Raw genomic sequence first — 26,493 nt, forward strand, 5'->3', positions numbered from 1 at the left:
ACGGCCCACAAGGAACAAGAACCTCTCATCATAATGAAAGTTATGGTATTTCAACAGCCAGGCTTTTTCAGTAGGGTGGGTCAAGAGCTAGGTGGTCTCCATAGCAACGCAGGTCATCCCACTGAGAAGCTTGGTCCTGCGGCTGCCCTCGGAGCGGAAGGCGTCTGTTACTGCCTGGCCGTTTGTCCCTGCTGCTGCTGACAAAGCAGCGTCAGATTTCCTTCTTCCTGCGTCCCTGATGACGCCCCGTTAAGGCTTCTAAGTCTCAAGTCATCCACTGCATCTCCAGTCTTCTCTCTGTTGTCTTTCAATGGTTGCCCCCTATTTATCATACTTCTCTCTCTCTCTTTCTCTACAAGCCTCATTTTCCAATGAGAGACTCTGATCAGATGGCCACTGTGGGGCACTCCTGATGAGCAGAGCTCTTCCACTAAACCAGAGAAACTGAGAACGTAGGGGGAACCACTGGGCGAGCCCTACTCTTCACTGTGGTCTTTGGCTCTAAAGACCGAGCCAACTTTCACCTACTTGGTGTACAGCATCTTTCTGAGGTTCCACTGCGGGAGCCTGAGAGATCAAGAGAGAGAAAGATTTCTCATCATGTTGTTATGGACCTGGTTTCAGCTCTGTTGTTGTTATTTAGTTGCTAAGTCATGTCTGACTCTCTGCGATGCCACGGACCGCAGCACGCCAGGTCTCCCTGTCCATCACCAACTCCCGGAGTTCACTCAAACTCACGTGCATCGAGTCAGTGATGCCATCCAGCCATCTCATCCTCTGTCGTCCCCTTCTCCTCCTGCCCCCAACTCCTCCCAGCATCAGGGTCTTTTCCAATGAGTCAACTCTTCGAATGAGGTGGCCAAAGTACTGGAGTTTCAGCTTTAGCATCAGTCCTTCCAATGAACACCCAGGACTGATCTCCTTCAGAATGGACTGGTTGGATCTCCTTGCAGTCCAAGGGACTCTCAAGAGTCTTCTCCAACACCACAGTTCAAAAGCATCAATTCTTCGGCGCTCAGCTTTCTTCACAGTCCAACTCTCACATCCATACATGACCACTGGAAAAACCATAGCCTTGACTAGACGGACTTTGTTGGCAAAGTAATGTCTCTGCTTCTCAATATGCTATCTAGGTTGGTCATAACTTTCCTTCCAAGGAGTAAGCATCTTGTAATTTCATGGCTGCAATCACCATGTGCAGTGATTTTGGAGCCCCCCAAAATAAAGTCAGCCACTGTTTCCACTGTTTCCCCATCTATTTGCCATGAAGTGATGGGACCAGATGCCATGATCTTTGTTTTCGGAATGTTGAGCTTGAAGCCAACTTTTTCACTCTCCTCTTTCACTGTCATCAAGAGGTTCTTGAGTTCCTCTTCACTTTCTGCCATAAGGGTGGTGTCATCTGCATATCTGAGGTTATTGATATTTCTCCCAGCAATCTTGATTCCAGCTTGTGCTTCTTCCAGCCCAGTGTTTCTCATGATGGACTCTGCATAGAAGTTAAATAAGCAGGGTGACAATATACAGCCTTGACGAACTCCTTTTCTTTTTTGGACCCAGTCTGTTCTTCCATGTCCAGTTCTAACTGTTGCTTCCTGACCTGCATACGGATTTCTCAAGAGGCAGGTCAGGTGGTCTGGTATTCCCATCTCTTTCAGAATTTTCCACTAGTCTAGGCAGAGGCAAATCCATCTTTGGAATTTTGTTTACATGCACCAGTAAACTCCCTTCTGGCCTCAAGCTGGGTTGGGTTGAGTTTCTGGCCTTTGTAACACAAAGTGTTCAATGAATGTAGTGAGCTTCCTACATAAATACTAGCATGAAGAAACTGGATCAGAAGTTTGAAAGATGCTCTAAGAAAAAAGACTCACAGTTCCAAGGACATCAAATCATAGAAGAAAACTCTGTCTTGTCATCCTCCTCCGGAACACATGAAACAGAAGCAAGTTTGAGCCTTAAAGAATCGAACCTACAGCAACTGGAACTCGGGCGGACTGGCTCTGCTGCGTTTGTGAATCCGCTTCTGACCATTATTATTGTGCTGCTGAGCCCTGGGAAAGCGAGAAGCCACCTGTCAGCCCTGAAACTTCCCTAGTGGCCCAGCGGTTAGGATGCAGCACTTCTGACGCAGGGGGTGCTGGTTCGATCCCTGGTCGGGGAACTAAGATCCCACACGCCTCGCGGCACAGCCAAAAAGTAAGAACTTAATAACTCTTTAAGTTTGATAGCATCTCCTTCCATCCACTCCTCTATTCATCCATCCATCTCTATATTTACCCACTAATTAAACAAATATCAACAGAGTTTAAATAACGGACACAAAGAAGTGAGTCAGAGAAGGACAAAGACGGTATAACACGTGGAATCTAAAAAAATGATACAAATGGACTTATTTACGAAACAGATTCACAGACTTAAAAAGTGTTTTTATTTGGTGTGGACCATTTTTAATAATCTTTATTGAATTTGTTACAATATTGCTTCTGCTTTATGTCCTGGTGTTTTGGCTGTAGACTTGTGGGATCGGAGCTCCCTGAGCAGGGATCAAACCTGCACCCTGTGCATTAGATGGTGAAGTTGTAACCACTGGACCGCCAGGAAGTCCTGGATTCACAGACTTTGGAAACAAACTTACAGTTACCAAAGGGGAAAGGCGGATGGGAAAGGGGTAAATTAGGAGTTTGGGGTTAGCAGATACACACTACTATATGTTGGAGAAGGAAATGGCAACCCACTCCAGTATCCTTGCCTGGAAAATCCCATGGACAGAGGAGCCTGATGGGCTACAGTGCATGAGGTCACAAAGAGTCAGACACCACTGAGCGACTTAACTCACTACTATAACAGGTGATCAACAAGGACCTACTGTATAGGGCAGGGGACTCTACTTAATGTTCTGTGATAGTCTATGTGGGGAAAGAGTCTGAAAAGGAATAAATACATGTATATGTATAACTGAATCTACTCAATATTCTGTAATAATCTATGTGGGGAAAGAATCTGAAAAGGAATAAATACCTGTATATGTATAACTGAATCACTTCGCTGTATACCTGCAGCCAACACGACACTGCAAATCAACCATACACCAATAAAAAAATGAAAATTAAATAAGAAAGCAACTATCACAAGGCCTAAGGAGGGAGATGACTTGAAACACTAGGTCATGATCAGATTAGCAAGACTTTTCTGCGCCTGGAGGCTGGGGCCCTCTTTTGCATTAAAAAAAAAATGAGAAAATCTAGTTAGATACTTGCTCACATCCCTTTGAGGCTGTTCCGTGATGATTCAGACGGTTTTCAGAATGGATGATAACTTAGAGGGTTATACGGTCCGATTTTATCATGTCTGGGACGAGAACACTCAAACTTTCGGTACCCAGAGCCCGACACCCACTCCGCCCCCCATGACGTCATCACTTGCCTGTGGGGTCGGGCAGCAGGGCCCGGAAAGGACGCGGAGCAGCTGCCGTGGTGATGGTGGTGTCTGGGGCACCCACCCAGAAACGAAAAGTGGAAGAAAAGAGCTGGGGGCCCCAGAAAAGCTGCCTTGGGGTTCTCCTCCAACAACTGAAATTCAGAGCGTGTCTGCACACACAGGGAGAGGAAAGGGTTCTGAGCGCTGGCCCCGGGAGCAGGGAAACGCCAGCTCCGGGCAGGCTCACAGGGGCGCCGGGCGGCTCTGCCCAAGAGCTGTTTCCCCGACTCCCTCCTCCAAAAAGGAAATTGCAGGCTTGTTACAGCTTCGCTCAGGACCGGGGATTATGGAGCTTAAACTCTCTCCTTCAAGCCATGTTCAAGTTTTTGACTTAAAAGGGAAATGTTTCATTTTGGGCCAAACGCATCCTCCCCCTTCCCCCCTTCCTGGACGGAGAACAAAGCAATTCAAATCAGAAAACAGAGGGGACTCCGCGAGCAGTGTCCACAGGGACCCGGCTCCCAACTGGATCCGACGGAATTTGATTGAAGTACAGCTGAACCCCTCCGCGTTTGTTCAAATGTCATTTCAATAGAAACGTTTCAAATCTCTGCCAAGGAGCTGCCCAGGGGGTGGCGGGCAGCTTGGGCCGGAGACCACAGGGGCGGACCCAGGAGAAACTGACTCAGCCCGGCTCGGGGGGTGGGGTGGGGGGGGCGTAGTGGGAAAGGGAGGGGGAGAGGGCGGAGGTGGACTTTCTGGGCCGCTCTCACACTACAGATGCGAGATGTAAACGAGACAAGGAGGCCTGGATTTTGGCATCGTATTTTCCTTTTTTTTTTTTCAGACGCAGATAAATGCAAAGCCTGGGAGGATTCATGATCGAAAGAGTGACGAGACTGCAAGATCCATGGTGCTCTAACACGAATGCGCCGAGTTGTCCATTTGGAAAGGGGACGTGTGTCTGGCTGGCCTGGGCTTTGTCAAGGCAACTGCACAGGATTTGGTTTGAGGTTGGGGCTGAGGAGGTGGGTCTTGATTTCCTTACCCTTCATGGTGAAGGTGGCCATGAGGTTAGTGGTTCAATAGCCAAAACAGTCTTGAAAAGGAAGACCCAAGTTGGAAGACTCGTACTTTTTCAACTTCAAAACAGTCAGCTGTGGAAATCGAAGATGTATACAGAGAGCTACAGGCATCAGGACTGTGTGGTCCTAGTAAAGGACAGACCAGGGGTCCACGGAATAGAACTGAGAGTCAGAACAGGACCACAGCACTATATTTAATGTGGAAAACCAAGGACTTCCTGTACAGCACAGGGAACTCGTCTCAGTGTGCGGCCGCCTGGACGGGAGGGGAGTTTGGGGGAGAGTGGACACGTGTGTGTCCACTCAGCGAAGGCTGAGTCCTTCGCTGTCCACCTGAAGCTGTCACAACATTGTTGATTGGCTGTATTCCAACGTACAATAAAAAGGTTTTGAGAGGAAGCGGGAGCCTAGGAATAAATCCGTATACTTACGATCGATTGATTTTAGACAAATACATCAAGACAATTCAGTGGAGAATGAATACTTTTCAACAAGCAGTGCTGGAACTATGGGACATGCACACAAAAAATGATGAAGTTGGATCCCTACCTTATACCACAGACGCAAACTACCTCAGCGCGGCCAAAGACCTAAATGTAAGGGCTAAAGCTTTTAGAAGAAAACCTGGGTGTAAGTCTTCAGGGCCTTGACTCGGGCAATGGCTTTTTGGATATAACGCCAAAGGGAAAGCAACCTCCTGAAAAGTGATAAATTGAACTTCGTCAAAATTAAGCGCTGCAAAGGACATGATCAAGAAAGTGAAAGGACAACTCACAGAATGGGAGAAAATATTTGCAAATCTAGTGTCTCATAAAGGCCTCATAGACAGGCAACCTAATTTTAAAAGTGGACACAGGGACTTCTCTGGTGGTCCAGTGGTTAAGAATCTGTCCGGCAATTCAGGGGACATGGGTTCGATCCCTGGTCAGGAAGACTCCACTTACCACGGAGCAGCTAAGCCCGTTCACCCTAGAGCCGGTGCTTTGAAACAAGAAGCCACTGCAATGCAAAGCTTGTGTGCTGCAACGAGGGAGTAGCCCGCATGAAGCAACGAAGACCCAGCTCAGCCAAAATAAATAATTGTTTTAAAATGCACAAAGGATTTGAATAGACATTCTCCAGAGAAGATGTGCAAATAAGCAATAGGCATAAAATAGGCTTGACATCATTAACCTTTAGAGAAATGCAAGTCAAAAACCACAGTAAGGCATCACCTCACACCCACTAGGGCGGCTGTGATCAAAACGTCAGCAACAGACGCTGGCAAAGGTGTGGACAGATTGGAAATCCCCTACATTGCCGAGGGGAATCTGAAATTGTGTAGCCATTTCGGAAAACAGCAATTCCTCAAAAAGTTAAATTTAGAGTTAGCCTATGACTCAGCAGCTCCACTTTGAGGTCCATCCCAGGAGAACTGAAAACAAGTGTCAACACAAAAGCTTGTACATGACTGCTCAGAACAGGATTACTCACAGTGGTCAAAGAGGCAGAAAGAGCCCACGTGCCCATCGACTGATGACAACAAATTGTTCCTACAAGGGAATATTTTTCAGCCATGAAAAGGAAGGAAATACTGATACATGGGGGAACATGCGTGAACTTTGAAAACGTTATGCTGCTGGAGAGAAGCCAGACACAACAGGCCACGCTTTATGTGCACACTGCAGGTCCAGGTGACTCAGCGGTTAAGAACCTGCCCGCCGGTGCAGGAGACCTAAGAGACTAGGGTTCAATCCCTGGGTCGGGAAGATCCCCTGGAGAAGGAAATGGCAACCTGATCCAGTATTCTTGCCTGGGAAATCCCATGGACAGAGGCACCTGGCAGGCTGCAGTCCGGGGTCACAGAGAGGCAGACAGGACTGAGCATGAACACGTCAAGAGCGCTGAGCAGAGAGGGACCCACGCTTCTGCCGCCTCCTCGCCTCCCTTGGAAACATCCAGATTACTTGCCAGGTGGCCGGCTGCCGGCCCCGCTGCACTGGCTGCCTTGATGTCCCTGGACTTCCCCTCGAGACGTCCCCGCCACCTCCCCCTTAACCCCCAAAGAGCCCTTGGCGGACTTGGAAACTGAGTCACACGGTCCCTTCCGGAAGCCCACTCCTCCTCTCCCCACCCCCGCCCTCCCACCCGTGACCCGCAGGCTGGTTTTCATTCTCTGTCTCTCTCAAGCTGTGAGGGGTATGTCTTCCTAACACTTGTCAAAAATTAAAGTGAGACCCGCTTTCAAATGTTCTGTCTGTACTCACGGCCAGGAAGGCACGTCTGTCTCCAAAGAATTTGCATTTACAATTCCAAATATGCACTTGCGCTTGGGCGAAAGAATGTCTTCCTGCTTTCAAGCTGGGCTTGGCATGACCTCTAGGTTTTAATATTTTCAACAAAGTGTCATTGGACGATGTCACCGCATGCAGAAAGCGGGGGAGGGAGACGGTCCTTTCGCGGATGTGCCGCCTGGTCCGAGAGTCAGCTGAGACTTGGCCCAGAGCCACCTACCTGGTTTTACCTTTTGCTCTCACCCTTTATTTAATTTTAAAAACCTCCACGGAAGCGTTATTGTTTTCATTTCTAGGTTTTAATTACTTGAGGGTCAACACGCGTTTTCTGAAGACTGAAGTGTTGGCCAATGCTACACAAGAGCATCATGGTGGACCTCCTTCCTCGGTCACCATCCCTTGCCTCCAGCCCTTGCCCCCACGCACCCTGTCCCCCGAGGCTAATCACAGCCACACTCCTAGGTCTAGATTTTGCCCACAGACTCACTGGAAAAACCCTGATGCTGGGAAAGATTGAGGGCTGGAGGAGAGCGGGTGACAAAGGATGAGATGGTTGGATGGCATCACCGACTCAACGGACAGGAGTTTGAACAAACTCCAGGAGACTGTGAAGGACAGAGGAGCCTGGCGGGCTGCAGCCCTGGGGTCGCAGAGTCGGATGCAGCTTAGCAACTGAACAGCAACATCATCCAACAACAAGTCCTGTAAGAATCCAGCTGAGGGTGCTCTCTCTAGGGCTGCCCCAGAGGGTGATGAGCGGTGGGATTCTGGCTCAGAGTGGTGGGGCCTGGCTGCCCCCAGTCAGGGAGCCCCGCTGGGTCTGTGGCAGGTGCAGTCCTGTGGGTGGCCAGGAGGAGGTGTCTTGTGCTTCACAAGGTCCTGCTTCTGGGCCACGGTCTGAGCTCTGCCATTCCTCCTCCTCTCTGCACACAGAAGGCTCTGTCTTGACAAAGCAGTGGCGGGCACCCCACGACTCTGCCTGTCCATCACCCTGTCACAACAGTCAGCGCTGCCCCAGGCTTCACCACCCAGCTCTGTGTGACTTAGACGTTGGCCCGACGGCGGGATTCTGAAGCTTCATTCAACAGCCCACCAGGCGGGGGGCCCCGGATAGGCAGGTTTGCTCAGAAGTGAGTGTCCCTGGCATCCAGAGCAGGTGTCTGACGCCCTCACTCACCACCACCCCGGGAGGAGCCCCCTCGGGCTGGACGGAGCAGAGGCTGTCTGCGAGCAGACTCAGGGGGCATCACCCCCGGCCGTGGGCTGGCTGGGCAGGGAGGACTTGGCTGATGCTGGGGGCTGTGACTCCAGGTCCATTTTCAAGGAGCACGTGTGGATTTTCACAGCCCTTCCTGGATTCATTGGGGTCGCCCCCAGAGCTGACCCTTTTCCCACCTACGCCCCGGAAAACAGGCTCAGATCTGCCAAGCGCTTCATCAGCCCCACAAAACCGGAGGTCTCGGAGCAGGCCGATTGGAGGCCCTCCGAGCTCCGCTCCAGGCTGCCCCGCTGCAGCACGTGTCCAAACAGACGCGACCCCTAAGGGGCAGAGGACACAGCCAGCCATCATCACCTGCTTTCAACTCCTGAAAGCCTTTCCACTTCCACCTCTGTTATCTTGTCTCCTGTTCCCAGGAGGTCTTGGAGCCTGTGGTTGGGGTGGACACGGGACCTGCATGGTCTCTCTTCCCTGCCGACCTCACCCCCAAGGGACCCCCCACCCACTGTGTCCTGCAGGCTGCCTCCTGGGATGTGTGGGCGCCACCCTCCCCTGAGAAGCCCGCCTGGGCTCAGTCGCCTTTGCAGCCCCGTGAGCTGAGGGGACCCGCCTGGACCCGCCTGGACCAGAGAGAACGTTGCTCAGAGGCCTGGAGCGGCGGGCACGAGGCCTGGACCCGCAGCTCCGGGACAGCTCCCGCCCTCCTGTGTGTCCTGAACCCCAGGGGATGGAGGAAGCCCAGAAGTTCCATTTATCCAAAGAAAAAGCTTCCTGGAAAATTACCTTCTACTTCATCACCTGTCTGTTTCTCTCTCTTTTTTTTTTAACAATTGTAATAAAATACGCATAACATAAAATCGACCGTGTTAACCCTTTTTAAGTTCAGTGGCGTGAAGTGCGCTCACCTTGTCGGGCAACCACGGCCGTCGCCCACCTCCAGAACTTTCTCATCTTCCCACACTGAGACTCTGTCCCCATTAAGCACCAACTCGCCGCCCCCCAGGTCCTGACAGTCACTGTGCTACATCTGTCCCTGTGAATGGGAGGGAGTACCTCACCTCAGTGGAGTAATCCTTCGGTGCCCTTTTGTTTGTTTATTTATTTTCTACTTTTTGGCCGTGATTTGCAGCATGTGGGCCTCAGCCCCTGCACTGGAAGCACAGAGTCTTGACCACTGGACCGCCAGGGAAGTCCCCGGTATACGACCTTTTGTGACTGACTTTTTCACTTAGTGTAATGTCCACAAAGTTCATGCTGTAGCGTGTGTCAGAATTTCCTTCTTTTCAAAAGCTGAATAATATCCCAACGTGTGTGTATATGTATGTGTGTGTACATGTGCGTGTGTGTGCGTGTGTGTATAAATGTGTGCATATGTGTACGTGTGTGTGTGTGTGTGTGTGTGTGTACCCACTATAATTTAAATGTTCATCTGGTGTCTGTTTCTTTTAAATCAAATGTCTTAAAATTACTTCCTGGTTAAGCAGACTATTTATACCAAAATAAACCCTGATAAATAGGTCCAGGGGTCTGCAGACTTCTTAATGGGCCAGATAGTAAATATTTTAGGCTTTATGGTGATTATGGTCTCTAATGAGCCCTGGTGGCTCAGTTGGTAAAGAATCTGCCTACAATGAAGGAGACCTAGGTTCAATCCCTGGGTGGGGAAGATCCCCTGGAGAAGGAAATGGCAGCCCCGTCCAGTGTTTTTGCCTGGGACATCCCATGGACAGGGGAACCTGGTGGGCTACAGTCCATGGGGTCACAAAGACTCAGATAAGAATTACTGACTAAACCACCACCACCAGCATCAGAGTGATATAGTAGCACAATCACAATGAAGCCCATATTGGATGCTTGACTTGGTCTCACCAATCGTAGCTGCCGTGAGAGCCAGTACTTAGTGGGGGCGAATTGCTCTCACCCTTGGCGGCCCTGATGGGCTGTGCCTGGCGCCAAGCTTCCTTCCCATGCTCCTCCACTGGGAGGGCTTAATGGAAGCCAGATCCAGGGTGGGGTTTGGTTAGGCTTGGGGGTCCAGGACTCAGAGTTTCTTGGTTTATCACTGAGCACAACCCCCAACGTGATGACAGATGAAGACCCAGGGGTGGCGAGGAGGTCATGGTGACCCTGTCTAGACTCTGAACTTATTTTTAAGAGGCAATTTTGTTGGAACCGGGTCCCGGGCGGTTCCGTGTGTTCTGAGATGGTGCTAAAAGGATCTTCTGTACAGGGGCAATGTCCTAGGTTTATGGTTTCCTGGCTAATTCCACCATAAACTTAATTGCCTTTTCTTTGGCTTTGAAGCCCTAAGACTCCCCTTGGCACAGGACTCCCTTCCCTACACACACCCAGGCTCCTGGCAGGAAGGATTGGCTGAAGATCCAAGTGCCAGGGCTCCCTGACTCATTCTGCAAACGGTTACTTCTGCCTGGACCCTCCCTCTGCAGGAGGTGACGTCAGCGAGAAGCCACGTCGCCAACAGCTTGCCGAAGCCCTTGGAAGCAAGCTCCTGGGAGCTGCTGCTTCCAGGCCCGGCCCGAGCACTGGGGAGTCCAGCTCACTGCCTCCCCTCCCTGGCCGACCCCTCCACGATTTAGGAGCTCTGTCCAGCCTGCTGGGTCTAACCTGAGTGGTCTTAGCTCTCACTTCATTCCCACTACAACGCTAGAAGCCTGTGTCCGCGTACCCATTCTACAGAGGAAAATACTGAGGCCAGGGTGAAAATGAAGGAGCTGAGTGAAGACCGGCCGGGAGGTGTTGAGCGAGAGCTCAAACTGAGGTCATCTGGCTCTCAATTCAGGGTTTGTTCCATCATGTTGCACACACCTGTGTTCACTACTTACGGCCACCATGATAAATGATCTCCAACCTGGTGGCTGAAAACAATAAGAATTTATTCTTTCTACAGTCCTGGAAGCCAGAATTCTAAAGTCAGTGTTGGTGGGTGGGTTCCTTCCAGAAGGAGAGTCTGTTCCTTGTCTTGCTCCAAGCGCCTGGCGTTCGAGAACCTGTGGGTGCCTCGCTTCCGTCTGTGTTTGTCTTCTCACAGGTCTTGGCAAGACGCTCTTCTCTGGATAAAAAGGGAATGAGGTAGAGAGTTGGAGGCCTGGTGGCAAAGATAATCCAAGACAGAAGGAGGGTGTAGAGTCAGGGACTCCTTGGCTGAGTCCTGGGCAATGACTGGGGCTTCCCGCGTCTAAGCCTCCTTGTCACCTATGACTTGGGGCTCGTGACCACACCCCACGGGGTTCTCTAAGAACTAATTGTATGCACAGCAGCGCTCAGCCCCAGGCCTGGCACCAGGGAAGAGCCCGATGAACATGGAAGAAACAGGATTGATAAGGAGGCTCCCATCCCGCTGTGGATAAAACCCAAGGTCTTTGTGACAAGGCCTTGCCTGACGCGGGTCTCGTCCTTTCCGGTCTCCCTTCTGCCCGCTGCCGGCTCTGCTCTGGGCGTCTCGGCTGCTGCAATGTCCCCTGCCCCCTGCTGCCCCCGCCTCTGCTCAGGGCCTTTGCAGCTGTAGCTACTTTGGCCTGGCCTGATTCTGCTCCCTCTTCAAAGTTCATCTGACCTGAGGCCTGTCCGGGCGTCCTGTTTAAAACCCTCCCGATCAGTCCAGTTCCACCCAGGTCCTCCCTGGTGCCCCGGTTCTGCCCTTCTGCCCCGTGGACCGTGGTCTTCTCAGCGCTTATCACTCTTGTTGTCATTGTTCAGCTGCTCAGTCGTGTCCGACTCTGCGATGTCATGGACTGCAGCACGCCAGCTTTCCCTGTCCTTCACTATGTCCTGGAGTTTTCTCAAACTCGTGTCCGTTGAGTTGGTTCAGTTCAGTTCAGTCTCTCAGTCCTGTCTGACTCTTTGTGACTCCATGGACTGTAGCATGCCAGGCCTCCCTGTCCATCACCAACTCCCGGAGTTCACCCAGACTCATGTCCGTTGAGTCGGTGATGCCATCCAGCCATCTCATCCTCTGTCGTCCCCTTCTCCTCCTGCCCTCAATCTTTCCCAGCAACAGGGTCTTTTTAAATGAGTCAGATCTTCGCATAAGGTGGCCAAAGTATTGGAATTTCAGCTTCAACATCAGTCCTTCCATTGAGTTGCTGATGCTCTCCATACAGTAAAGCTGTGGTTTTTCCAGTAGTCACGTACCAATGTGAGAGCTGGACCATAAAGACGCTGAGCGCTGAAGAGCTGATGCTTTCAAATTGTGGTGCTGGAGAAGACTCTTGAGAGTCTCTTGGACTGCAAGGAGATCCAACCAGTCACTCCTAAAGGAAATCAACCCTGAATATTCATTGGAAGGACTGATGCTGAGGCTGAAGTTCCAATACTTGAGCCACCTGGTGCGGAGAAATGACTCATCAGGAAAAACCCTGATGCTGAAAGATGAAGGGCAGGAGGAAAAGAGGGTGACAGAGGATGAGATGGTTGGATGGCATCACCAACGCATTGGACAGCTTATCATGAACTGATGTGGTAAATACTCTTGACCCTTGAACAATGCGGGGTGTGGGGTGCCACTGTATTTAACTTTACAGTCAAACCACTATAACCAGGTTCCATATTAGAGGATTCAACCAAGTGCAATTGTATCACACTGGAGTACTTACTGAAAAAGTATCTGCTTGCTAGTGGACCCACACAGTTCAAGCCTGGGTTGTTCAGGGTCGACTGTATTTCCTGATCTGATCGTTTGCTTCTGTCTTCTTCCAGCCAAGCATGAGTGTTTAAGGCCTTGTTTGTTCACTGCAAATCCTCAGTGTCCGTGGCAGAGGCCGCAGGCAGTAACTCTCTGCACGTATGTTACATTCATGCATGAAGTCTGCCCGGCGGCCCTGGCTAGCAGCGGCTCACGTGTGCAGTCTCGCCCCGTCAGCCATCTTTTGACTTTGCACGTCCACCAGCTGCACTCTGCGCCTCAACTCACTTCACGTCTGCGTTTATAGGTGGAGAAACAGGCTCAGAGAGGCCAAGTCAGTGGCCTAAGATCACACAGCTCATCGGCAGAGGCGTGGAACTCGTATCCCTGTCCGCCTCGTCTCCCCTCCTACGCTGGGGTCTCTCTCAGCTTCTGACTCTAGAGGCGGAAAATGAGGAAAGATGGAATCTGCCCCCATCAGGGGCCTCCCTGGGAAACTCTGCAAGCTCAGCTCCCAGAAGAGGGTCCTGGCCTCCGGAATTCTTGGCAAGAGGCAGGAGATGTGCCTGGACCTTGTGTCGCTGACCTTGAAGAAGCTTCTTCAGAAACTCTTTTAATTTAAACTCCCCGGCAGCTTCCAGCCACCCACATCTGAAGTCGTGTCAGCAGGGCCCGCTCAGGCCTGGCTTTCTTTCCAGAGTTCCTGACCCCGCAGCCTCCAGCACCGCTCTATGCTGCTCCCCCATCTGTGGTGACGGGGGCGTCGAGGAGGGTGGGGCGGAGGAGGGCAGGGACCAGGCTTCCACCCCCGCCTTCCCAGGGGCCGAGGGGCCGCTGTCCTCTGCCGCTTCGTCTCAGAAAGTCCACCTCCAGGAAGCACTGCAGAAGCTGCCGTGAAGAGTCGGGGGTGCCCAGGGGCTGTCTGGGGTCAGGGGCCCCACTTGGGGCCGAGCACCTTCTAGCTGGCACGCCGCCTGGTCAGGCCACGGGACCCCACGCCCTGGGTCTCTGAGTCCACCCTGCATGGCTCCCTTCCTGCCACGGCATCTCCATCAAACTGAATCGAAAATGTGTATGGAGCCAATGTATAGACTGTTTGGGGCCCTGGGCCCTCTGGGCCCATCTGGGGTGTCCCTCCCATCCGTGGGGTGGTCAAGACCTAGCTCACAGCTCAGAACCTTCCTGAGGTCTTCCCAGCTTAACCTGCTCCAGACTTTGACACTGATTAAAATTCCCAGGGGCTTCCCACCACCTTCACCGCCGTGCGACCCTCTGCAACGCCAGCTGGGAGTCCTACCGCCCAGCTCAGCCTTGAACTGTCCACCTGGAAACAGCGTCACACAGCGTAAGTGAAGGGCTCTGTCCTATGAGAAGACCTCTGCCCTGCGGACGCCACTCAAAAGTCCAAATTGTCACCGGTGAGTCTGACCGACCTGCTGCAGTTCAAGGGTCTAACAACCCCTTCCTTGGGTTAAATTAATTTGCTAGAGAGACTTGCAGGACTCAGAGAGACAATGTACTCAGTAGACCACTGGTCTATTGTAGAAGGATATGATGTAGGAACAGACCGATGCAAGAGACGCAGGGTGCGGGGCATGGGGAGAGCTTTCGTTCCCGCTTCAGCGAGAGCCTACCCACATCTCCACCTGTTCACCAACCAGCTCCTCAAACCCGCCCCTTTGGGGTTTTTATGGAGGTTGCATTACCTAGGCATGATTGCTCAGTCAGTAAGTTACGTCCGAGTCTTCGAGACCCCACGGACTGTAGCCTGCCAGACTCCTCTGCCCGTGGGGTTTCCCAGGCAGGAATACTGGAGCAGGCTGCATTTGCATCACCTGGGCAGGATTGGCTGAATCACTGACCAGCCCTCCAGCCCTCTCCTCCTGGGGTGGGGGTGGGAGCATGGCATGCACCCTGCTGGCTCTCCCGGCAGCCAGCCCCCGTCCCTCAGGTGCAAGTCCAAAGTCATTTCATTAACACAGCGAAAGACACCTTGGTTGCGCTCACCACTAGGAAATTGAGAGAGTTTTAGGAGCTCTGTGCCAGGTGCAGGACAAAGACCGAACGTGCGTTTCTGATTATAAACCACAGTATCACACGGCTCAATCAGATCCCTTCACACTGCCCGCCCCGTGGGGCCCAGGGTCTCTGTGGAGCAAAGACCTGTGGGAGGGCTTGCTCTTGGCTCAGGATAAGCCCAGGGTCTGCGGCTCCTGGATCCCCAGCCTCATCTCTCCAGCCCGTCTCTGCTCTTCTGGATCTCTGAGCGACCTGGCCATTTTCTGTGGTCTGGCTTTCCCTGTCTTCTTTCTGCTGCCCCTCTCCGGGCTGGGGAACAGGGTTCCCTCAACACTTGAGTCCTTCCCAGAAGCACGGAATGGAGCCTATTTGGAGTAGGTTGCTGATGAGGTCATTTGTCAAGACGCAGCCATGCTGGGTCAGGAGGGCCCTGGGTCCCGTGTGGCTCTGTCCTTACGAGAAGAGACCCAGAAACACACAGAGAAGAAGCCCAGGAAGACGGAGGCAGAGACGGGGTCATGAGATACGGGCCAGGGGCCTTCCCGTCTTCCTGCCACCCCAAGAAGTTAGGATATGAGCAAGGGCGTCTCCTCCCCTCCAGCATGGCCCTGCCGACACCTCACGTTTGAACTTCAGGCCTCCAGGACAGTGATAGAATGGATTTCTGGGATTTTCAGCCATCCGTTTGTGGTGCTTTGTGACACTGGCCCTAGGGAACTGGTCCTTCCTGTGGTGGGCACGGCTTTTCCCCTTCCACATCAGACCTCGCTTTCCAGCCTCCTCACATCAGGTGAGCGCGCCTGCCGAGCAGCCTGTGGCCACGTGGTTCCCAGGGCGCTGCATCCTGTGACACTGCTTCGCATCTCTCCTTCCTGCCTCCCCCATCCTCACTGCCCTGGGCTGGAACCTTGCCATTAAAGCGTCAACACTTCTCCTTTGGCTTCGTGCTCAGTTTTCCAGAGGGTGCAGTCTAAACAGTGGTCAAATAGGATTCTTGCCCGGGAAATCCCATGGACAGAGGAGCTTGGCGGACTACAGTCCTTGAGATTGAAAAAAAGTCAGACACGACTTAGTGACTAAACAACAGCAACACCAAAACCTGCTTTTTACCCGGCTCCCTGCTTCCAGAGTCATAGGCCACAGAAGCAAATCAAAGACTGAGCAATTCTGGAGTAAAAAGGAATCTGTCTTGAGAAGGACATACTGTATGACATCCCTTATATGCAGAATGTAAAAAGAAAGGATAAAAATGAGCTTATCGACAAAACAGAAACAATTTACAGTTTAGAGAAGGAACTTATGGTTGGTGGGTCGGGGGAAAGGATGAAGGGAAGGGATAGTTAGGGAGTTTGGGATGGACGTGGACACACGGCGATATTTAACATGGATAACCAGCAAGGACCTCCTGTACAGCACAGGGGATTCTGCTCAGTGTTACCTGGCAGCCTGGGTGGGAAGGGAGCTTGGGGGAGAATGGATACATGTGTATGTATGACTAAGTCAGTTCACTGTCCACCTGAAACTATCTCAACATTGTTAATTGCGTATGCTGCTGCTGCTAAGTCGCGTCATTCACATCTGATTCTGTGCGACCCCATAGACGGAAGCCCACCAGGCTCCTCTGTCCCTGGGATTCTCCAGGCAAGAACACTACCAATGCAAAATAAAAAGTTTAAACAAATCTGCCTACCCAGCAGGCTAACATTTATTGAAAACTTCCTCTGTTGTAAACATGATTCTAAATGTCACATGCTGAAATTCCCACACCCACCCTCTAGCGGGGGTCTTAGTATCATTCTGCCTTACACTCAGGGACGAGACACGGAGAATCTGCGTAACTCGTCTAAGACAGCACGGCGAGCCAGCAGAGAAGCCTGTGCTCAGATCCAGGAAGCCTGGCCCCAGAGCGGCACAGGCTCCGCCTTCACTCAGGACTGCCTTTGTTTTTGAATGATGGATTAAAAAAAAAAAAAATCACACCACCTGTGGACATCACCTGAGCTGGTTCTACCGAGAACAGTTTACCCTGATTTCCTGCAGAGATGCTGTTGGAACCAGCAGGGAGCCTTCTGCCTCAGCCTGCGCAGAGACCCACCCCAGCTCTCTACGAGCTCACAGCTTCGCCCTGTAATAAACATTTGCAGGAAAGGAGAGGAGGAGAAAAGGGGGGAAAGTTGTCTTTATTTTAAAAAAAGCAGCATCCTTGTTGCAAGAGCAGGAACCCTGGACAGATATTCAGTGGTACTTTCCATTCTTAGCTGCGGCTCCCACATTGGAAGAGAGAGTCTTTTACTACATCATCAGTTGCTCTGCGACTCTGCGGCTTCTAAACAGGGGGATGGCCGAGAAGAAAGCAAGAAGAGGCTGCCACCACCATGAGACAAGGTCCCTCAGCTTCTGGGAGTGGAGCTGCCACGTACAGTCGCACAGGTTGCACACTGCACAACTGCTGGGGTGGCCGTTCCCACGGTTGTCCATCGCACGGTTGCCCTGAGCGGGAACCACGCAATCCAATCCGGCAACCACAATGCTGAGGTTGGGTGGGGTGGGTGAGGGTAATTGCAGGGCTATAATCATTCTAAATACAATCTGGCTTATCTGAGTGCCTCAGGGTGTAGTCCATGCCATATCACAAAGCCCCAGGAAGGTCTGACACTGGCGCCTGGAAGCCTGCCCGGTCTGAGGCGAGGCCCGAGCTCCAGCGGGAGTGTCTGCAGTGGCATCGCCCTGACAACCTGGCCCTGAGTGCCCACTTGCTCCCAGGGTCCCGCGGCCTCTGTCAGCAGGTTGGGCCGGATCTTTCTTTGTTGTTGGGGCGAGGCTGCTGGGTGCCCTGACGGAGGTTTAGCACGTCTTTGGTCTCTATCCTCAGATACAACAGAACTGCCCCCAGACGTTACCAGGAGTTTCCTGGGGAACAAAAGTACCTGGGACTCGCAGAGCCGCGCTTTCGAGGTTGACTCAGTGCGGTCGAGGTGGCAGCTACTGGCACACGTGCTCGCAGGCACTTGGAGTGGGATCGGTCCAAACTGAGGTGCCCTCGTTCACAAGCGATTTCAAAGAGTGCAAAGCAAAAACCAAAAAAAAGAGTGCCGAAGTTCTCAGTAAGAATTTTACAGCATCGATTACACACAAACATGATAATCTTCTGGATCTAAGGGGCTAATTAAAATATAACATCCATTTCCTCTTTCTTTTTTTAAAGTGTGACCCCTAGAAAACTTAAAATGACCCATGAGTCTTTTTGTAGCTTTTAGTCGGAAGGTAATGGCTTTACAGTGTTGTGTTGATTTCTGCCACATAACAATGGGAGTCAGCTGTAAGGTTACTTGTGCTGGCTCTTGAGCCTCCCTCCCATCCTGCTGGGACCTATGAGTCTTCAATGCTGCTTCTGCTGGGGAGCGTGAGGTTAGCTGTCCCCCCTCTTTTCCAGGGTCTTTCCCCCATGGCTCAGTGGTGGAGAAGCCACCTGCCAATGCAGGAGACTGGGGTTCAGTCCCTGGGTCGGGAAGATCTCCTGGAGAAGGAAATGGCAACCTGATCTGGTATTCTTGCAGGGAGAATCCCACGGACAGAGGAGCCTGGTGGGCTACGGTCCAAAGGGTCTTGAAGAGTCGGATACGACTGAGCTCCACACCCTCTGTTACTGGGGCTCCAGGGGCGTCAGCAGTGACCGTGCTGGGCTTGCCTCTGTCCTGCCCCTGCCGCCCTCGTCCCCATCTGGACACGTCAGGTCCACCCCACTTAGAAACACCCTGTGCTGGAAACTTCACGCTGTCACCAGCTCCGGGAAGAAGGGCCCAACAGGCCTGCTCCTCCACACCTGCTGGGCAGGCAGGGACCCCCGGCCCCGACCAGCGTCTGCATTCCCGGGTCCCCCGTCACGGGTTCTACCGTGCTGCCATTCCGGACCCATTCCACCGATTCCATAGCCCTTTTCCTCCTGCCGTCTTCCAGGTACATTGCTCTGATCCTATTACTCCCCCGTTTAAGAACCTTCTGTGGCTGCCTCACCATCCCCCGGACAGCCAGACCCCGTAGCTGAGTGCTCACAGCCTGTTGCAAGCTGGCTGCAATCCACCTTGGGGGCTGGGACTTACTGTCACAGGCTTTCCTTCCTGTTCCAAACAAATGGGTTTATTTCCTCTCAGGTCCCCTGCCCTTGGCATCATCCCCTCTGTCAAAGCCTATTCATCTTTAAGACCCTTTCCAATGCCTCCTCCTCCGAGAAGCCTTCCGTGTTTACACCATCTGTGGTCACCAGACCATGTCTGCACTGAGCACTTGGGAACAGTCGTCTGACTATCCTGAGGATGTTCTGGTATCTGGTATTCTTTAGTAACTATACTACTCCTTGGATTTCCCTGAGTTTAGATCGCTTCAGTCCTGTCCAACTCTCTGTGACCCCGTGGATTGTAGCCCGCCAGGCTCCTCTGTCTGTGGGGTTCTCCAGCAAGGATTACGGAGTAGGTTGCCATTTCCTTCTCCAGGGGATCTTTCCGACCCAGGGATTGAACCAGCATCTCTTGCATCTCCTGCGTTGGCAGGCATGTTCGTTACCACCAGCACCACCTGGGAAGTCCCTCTTTAAGCACAGTTTGTAAAGTTTGTGGACAAGCCTTCTAGGAATATACTCATGAGAATCACTAGTCCCAGTATCTTAAAATGAGAGCTCTCTCTCTCCCATGGGAGATGCTGGGGATCATGTCTAAGCCTCTCGCTATTTCCTAAAACCCCAGCCCTGTGCAAGACACATCTGAGGATTCACACATGCTGGTTGGAGAATAAGGCCCCCATTCAGAAGGACAAATCAGGACTTTCCTGGTGGGATAGTGGTTAAGAACCCGCCTGCCAGTGTAGGGAGCACGGGTTCGACCCCTGGTCCAGGAAGATACCACGTGCGTACTGCAACTAGAGAAAGTCTGTGCACAGACATCGAGACCCAGGGCTGTCAAAAATAAACAAAGAACTTAAAAATAAGAAGAACAAGTCAAACGGGAGGTGGGGGTCAGGCAGGAGAGACCCTGGGAGGTACTCTGGGTGCACACGTTGCTGCCTGTGTGCCATGACTCAGGTACCCGTGGGCACTGTGCTATGTGCCCATGGGTACTTGCCCAGCCCTGGAGCTCTCCTCTGAGAGGCGAAAGGTCAGGGCGGGGAGTCCCCTGTTCTCTGGCAGAACATCTGAGGCGCCGTCTCCCCAGCTGTCTCCTAGGTTAGTGGCTTCCTAGGAAGTGGCGAATCTCTCCTCCGGCTGCCTTATAGATCAATATTTGCGCTGGTGGATTATGGCAATTATGCAGGGTGGTGGGGCTCGTTTCTCTGCCTCCCGCGGTGCCGGGCCCTGCAGACGGGGCTGTAAACCTGACTCAGGGAGACGGGCTGCCAGGCAGGACGGTCCTTCTGAACAGCGCGCTCCATGTCCAGTAGGCCCACCTGCGAGGGGGTTGCTGCCCCTCCGTTTGTGTGGTTGGTTTGGCTCTAATGGCTCTGCCCTCTTCCTCCCAACAGCCTGAGCAGTGAGCAGGCTCTCACCATCCAGCACTGATGATTTGCCATAAAGTCACCCCTTTCCTTTGGCTTTGTTCTCAGAGCAGGATGAGATGGGGAGAGCTGGGTCCTCCTGGGCCTTCCCTGGGGCCAGTCTGGCCTGAGAAGGGGCACAGCAGACACAGCGCCTGCCCAGCGGCCGTGCCCACCAGCCCTCTCAGCCTGCGCCTGTTCTCGAGCGGCCGGTAGGTGGCTCTGTGAGCGCTGCTCACTCTGCAGGAACCTCAGCCCAAGCATCCGCCCTCTCAGTCTCGCGCACTGGGCCCCCAGGATGCTCTGGCAGCTCCTCAGGTCATGTCTTCCTGGCAGGAGGCGGCACTGGGCATTTTAGGGGCTTGGAGAAGCCTGGGAGGGCCAGACCACATGTGGTGTGTTGGAGGGCTCAGGGAGAGTGCAGGTTTGTGCAGAGCAGGGCAGTGGTCTCTGCATGCTCACTCATGTCCAACTCTTTGCAACCCCCTGGGCTCCTCTGTCAATGGGATTCTCCCGGCAAGAATACTGGAGTGGGTTGCCATTTTCTCCTCCAGGGGATCGTCCTGATCCAGGGATGAACCTGTATCTCTTGCATTGACAGGTGGGTTCTTTACCAGTTGAGCCACTGGGGAAGGAAGTGGGGGGAGGCTCTGTAACAGGGATTAATCACACAACCCCTGGAGGAAGGGGTGGTCCGGCTTTGCATCCTAGCTCAAACTCCTACAAGCTGCTCGGCTTTAGGCAAATGACTCAACCTCTCTGTTTCCATGGGTTTATCTGTAAATTGAAGACGTGATACCTCACAGCGTCCTTGAGATAAGAGCCCACATGAACAGGGCCCGCCACCGTAGTAAGCACTCAGTGAGTCTCAGCCCTTTCTTATTAAATGGAATAGGCAGGCTGCAGAGGCCGGTGCGAACTTACCCACTGCCCCTACCCCCATTCCCATGAAAGACGAGAAGAGGAAGCCAGGAAAACAGGGCAGCGAATAGGAAGCACCCTTCTCCTTCTGTTGTACAGAAACTGATACCAGCAGGGATTAGATGTAGTCTCCATGGTAAGGGAAGCCTCGCTTGGAGACGGGAAAGAGCACTTGGGAGCTTGGGGCTGGGGTTACCTAAACCAGCAGGGCCTGTGGGGAGGCACCGAGGGGTCTCCCAGGGGCTGGTGCGTGCCAGGACTGCTACCCTACGGTGTCACAGAGGACCAAGGTGCCCAGGGGTGGGATGTGGTGGGTGGCTGCGCACCCCCAAAGAAGGAAAGGCGCAGGTAAGCCCTGATTCCCAGGGAGGAACAGGCTGGGCCTTTCCTGGGAAGATGCTAGAACCATCTGGGGTGGGGGCCCAAGGGGGTGGCTTAGTGAGGAGCAGGGGCCCTCGGTCAGACCCTAATTCCGTGCTGGTCAGTGCTCACGGGCAGCACATTAACCCCTTCAGTTCCTACTGCATGCCACGGGAGGGTCTAAGGACCAGTGAGGTCACCCACGTGAGGATGTGTGTTTCAGTGAGCGGAGGGAAAAGCCAGATGATGTCATAAAGAACACATTATCCCAGACAGATTTAATTTCAGTCATCTTCACTTTCAGGGCAGAACATGGCAAGTTGGGCATACCAGAGGAATCCAATCTCTTTGCTAAACTGAGGCTCAGACAAAAGTAATTTGTCCAAGGTCATAAGCTCATGAAAGGCAAAGCTGGGGTCTGGTCTCCTGACTTCAAGTCAAGAGCTTTTAAAAATTGTTATGACTTTTCATCCTGACATCAAGATTTAGTCAATAACAGCATTTCTACAAATAGTTTTTGAAGGAATAGTAATAGGTACTTCTAGAAACAGAGTTTCTAGCTAATTAAATTTGGGAAATGCTGAGTTAGAAAAAATTACATGGGATTTTTTTTTTTTTTTAAACCATGGGACTTCTCAGAGCCTTCACTATGTCTACACACTTTGAGAATCTCCTAGAGGCCAGTATAGTGAAAAGCATTTCTCAAAGGAAGGCACAAAGCTACCCTTGTTTTCTTGGACCGTCTCCTGGAGGTTATTCATGGAGTCCGCAGTTGACTCTCGAACAAGGCAGGTTTGAGGGGGTGCTGACCCACCAGGCAGCTGAAAATCTGAGTGTTTGTAATTCCACTTCCCTATCTGTGTCTGCTCTGTGTCTATGGCTCATCCACACTCCAGAGTCCTCCCACCCTCAGATCCCACCAACCGTGGATCATGTAGAACTGTAACATCTACTATTGAAAATAGAATCCTTGTAGAAGTGGATCCACGCAGTTCAAACCCACGTTGTTCAAGGGTCGAGTGGTTGGGTTGCTGTGTGTGTGTGTGTGTGTGTGTACGCTATGTGTAAATGCTCTTGATTTGGAGACGTCTGTGGAGTAGTTGAGTATGGATAGTCACTAGCTCTCTGATCATGCTATGCGATCAAGTTCACAGATAAGCTCAATGGACGTCCTTTAATCCATGTTGATGAACGTATGTATATATCTGTTTAATGAGGAGGGCCCACAGCAGAAGACCGCACTCGTGCCTGCACGGTGGGATTACTAGTTATTTTCATTTCCTTCTTATGCTTATCTGTGCTTTGTAAATGTTCTACAATGAACGCGTGTTCTGCGGCCAGGAAGAAAAGCCGCTCTTTATTGCGTAATCAGTGCTGTGGCATCGACTTGAAAGGACGCGGCTCCTCTGGGGATTAAGTGCCGGGCCTATCTTTACTAATGACTTAAACAAAAGGATGGAGCTTGTGCCCATCAGAGCCTCACATGATGCTAAATTTGGTGGGGTGGCTCCCACTCACAAAGCCAAGAATAAAATTCAAAACAACCACGACAAATTGAAAACACGACCCTACAAAAACCGGATGAAATTCAATAGTACAATTAGAAGGTGAAATATTTAGGGCTAAAATCAGCCACCATATCTTGAGGATGAAGGCTCCAACTGCCAGGTAGGCACCTACGAGGCGCTTGATTCTGGACTAAGGACTGGGGCCAGACACGGGGTTAGGAGGAAAGTCCTGGTGGCAGCTGCTGTCCATGCAACTGTGGTTTCTGAAGGCAAATGCCTAACGGAGCCGTCCGGCATGAGGAATGGCTCCCGGTTTGCAACACGGACCGGCCTTTGAAACCTCGGGTTGCCGACGTTTCCGGTGACCTCGCTGCAGTAGGAAGTCCTCTGTCCCCCGCCGGGCTGGGCGGACACTTTAGCGTCACGTCCCCTAGTAAGAGGCGCTCTGGGGTCTGCAGTGTGGAAGCAGAGAAGTCAGAACTTCTGGGACATGTTACAGGTTTATGGGGACCATCAAATAGAATCTTTGAAATCTGACACATTTCCAGAAAGCCCATCCTGGAAACTCTGGGGCATCTGGTCGCTGTCAATAGAGCGCCTTGCCTTCTTGAGGGCTGCCTGGATCCCACAGGCAGGGAGGGCCGTGATGTGCTGGGCCTGAGAGTCGTCCCCCTTCTGGGGTCCAAGTGAGTCAGCCCCTCATTAGGCCTCTGAGGTGAGTCTTGTGTCAGCCTTCTGAAAGGGTCCGGAGAGGCTGGAGGGTGTCCAGGCAGGAGCCACAGAACTGATCAAAGCAGTGGAAACAAGGGCCAGTGCAGCAGGTTAAAGGGACTGGAACCATGTCTCCTGGAAAAAGCCAGGGAGAGTCTGAATCACCCAACGCACAAAACCCACCTTAGCGTCACCCAAGGGGCCTACTGGAAGTCATCCCGAGAGCCCCGGGTGATCGTGCTCCCACGACGCTCGGAGCTTTCTGCTCAGAGCTTCGCATAATTGTGACCTCACGTCATTACGACTGCCGTCCTCCGCCAGCCCTGCCCCAGACGAGGCCCGGCACAGGAGCTACACAGCTTGCTTGAGCTCCGGCTGGGATCTGAGCTCAGTCAGTCTCATGACCTTTCAGACAGTTTCCCAACAGTAAGTGTCCTTTCTGGAGCCTTTACAGGAGCGCTCTCATCTGGCGTTGTATGGCGTGAAGCTTGTGGATGGCAGCTAAGGAGGAAAGCCGGTTAGGTGACGGATGGCACTGAGCTGTCACCAGATTCGTTTTTGACAATGCGTCTTCTGCAGTGTGGCACCCCTGCCCCCCCCCGCCCAGTGTAACGCCGGGGCTCACGGGTGGACCTGTGCACCTCCCCCACGTTCATATGTTGCAGTCCTAGCCCCCAGGACCTCAGATTGTGACTGTGTTTAGAGACAGGGGCGCTTTTTATTTAAAACATTTTTTAAAATTTATTTTTGGCTGTGCTGGGTCTTGGTTGCTGAGGGCTCAGTAGTCACCGCTTCCGGGCTCCAGCCTACATGCAGTACCTGTGGTGCGCACGGGCTTAGATGCTCCACAACATGTGGGATCTTCCCGGACCATGTCCCCTGCATTGGTGGCTGATTCTGCTTTTCAGCTTATTTATATTTAACTGGAGAGTAATTGCTTTGCAGTCTTGTGTTGGATTCTACCATTTACCAACATGAACCTTCCGTAGGTATACGTGTGTCTTCTTTTTGAATCTCCTTTTCACCCCAGTGCTGTGTGCTCAGTCCCTCAGTCGTGTCCAGCTGTTTGTGACCCCATGGACTACAGCCCACCAGGCTCCTCTGTCCATGGGATTCTCCAGGCAAGAATACTGGAGGGGGTTGCCATGCCCTCCCCCAGGGGATCTTCCCCACCCAGGGATCAAACCCAGGTCTCCCGCATTGCAGGCGAATTCTCCACCATCTGAGCCACCAGGGAAGCCTTCCCACCCCATGGGTGGTCACAGAGCACCAGCTTCCTGCGTTATGCAGCAATTTCCCGCTAGCCATCGATTTTACCCGCCCCAGGGTGTGTATTTCAATACTCTCTCTCAGTTCGTTCCATTCCCTCTTGCTCCTGCTGGGTCTGTAACCTGTTCTCTATGTCTGAGCCTCTGTTCCTGCCCTGGCAGTCGGACTCCTATCCACTGGACCACCGGGGAGGTCCCGAGACGGGGCCTTTGAAACGGTCACTAAGGCAGCGGAGGTCAGGAGGTGCGTCCTCATCCAACACAGCCAGTGTCCTCCTGGGAAGAGGCGATGAGGACACAGACGTGGCGGGACGGCCGCGGGAGGATCCGGCGAGGCGGCCAACTGCAAGCCTCGGGGAGAGGCCTTGGAGAACCCTGGCAACACCTTGATCTTGGACTTCCAGCCTCCAGAACTGTGAGCAAATACATTTCTGCTGTTTAACGCCCCCCCCCACCCCACCGCCCCCGCCATGGCCCCCAGGGCCTGCGGTGCACCGTGAGCCACCTGAGCAAACGAACATACCGAGAAACTCTCCCATCTCAGAAGAGGAACCGTGTCTTGGAGGAGCCAGTAATTCGTCCACTGTGATGGAGAGAAAGAGATTCAAGCCTCTTTCTGTGACCCCAGGACCACGGGGCGGAGACAGAACACACAGAAATGTTACTTAGCACACATCTCAGCAAACACAGTCCTTTCTGACCCTAGTGTGGATTTGCAGGGGTTTTTTTTATGAATATATTTTTTTATTGAAGTATAGTTGATTTACGATGTGGTGGTGGTTTCGTGGCTCAGTCGTGTCTGACTCTTTGCAATCCCATGGACTGTGGCCCACCAGGCTCCTCTGTCCAGGGGCTTTCCAGGCAAGAATACTGGAGTGGGTTGTCATTTCCTTCTTCAGGGGATCTTCCTGATCCAAGAATCAAACCCAAGTCTCTTGTCTCCTGCATTGGCAGGCTGCTTCTTAGCCACCAGGGAAGCCCTGATTTACAACAGACAAAGGAAAATGCTTCAGTTCACACACACACACAGTCTCTTCCACATTCCTTCCCGTTATGGCTTGTCACACGTTACTGAACACTGTTCTCCACGCTGTAGAGCGGGACCTTGCTGTTTATCCCTCCTGTCTATGGGATGCGGCGTGCCCAGCGCCCAGAGGGATGGGAGGCCCCTGCTGCGAACTCAGCACCACTCGTGCCCACAGGTGGGATGAGGGCAGAGGAGCTGGATGGGGTTGGCAAGATGAGAGCTCATGTCACCGAGGTGCCCACGACGCCCTGGCTGACCAGGGTGCAGGATCCCGGGAGGCTTCCCATCTCTGGGGGCTTCCCAGGGGTGGGGGCAGCCTGGGACAGCTACCCTGAGAAGCAGCACTGGGTCAAGAGAGACTGGCTTCTCTCCTGCTCCCTGAACTCGACGCATCACAGGCTGCCCTGTCCTCAACCAAGTGAGCCTGCCTGTAGGTTCCCTTCAACAGTGACTCTGGGTTCCACGACTGAGGACAGCTCTGGGGGGCTTGGAGCCCACCAGCCCGGAAGCCTGAAGGTCT

Source organism: Bos indicus, chromosome 19, assembly GCF_029378745.1.
Source record: "Bos indicus isolate NIAB-ARS_2022 breed Sahiwal x Tharparkar chromosome 19, NIAB-ARS_B.indTharparkar_mat_pri_1.0, whole genome shotgun sequence".
Lineage (NCBI taxonomy): Eukaryota > Metazoa > Chordata > Mammalia > Artiodactyla > Bovidae > Bos > Bos indicus.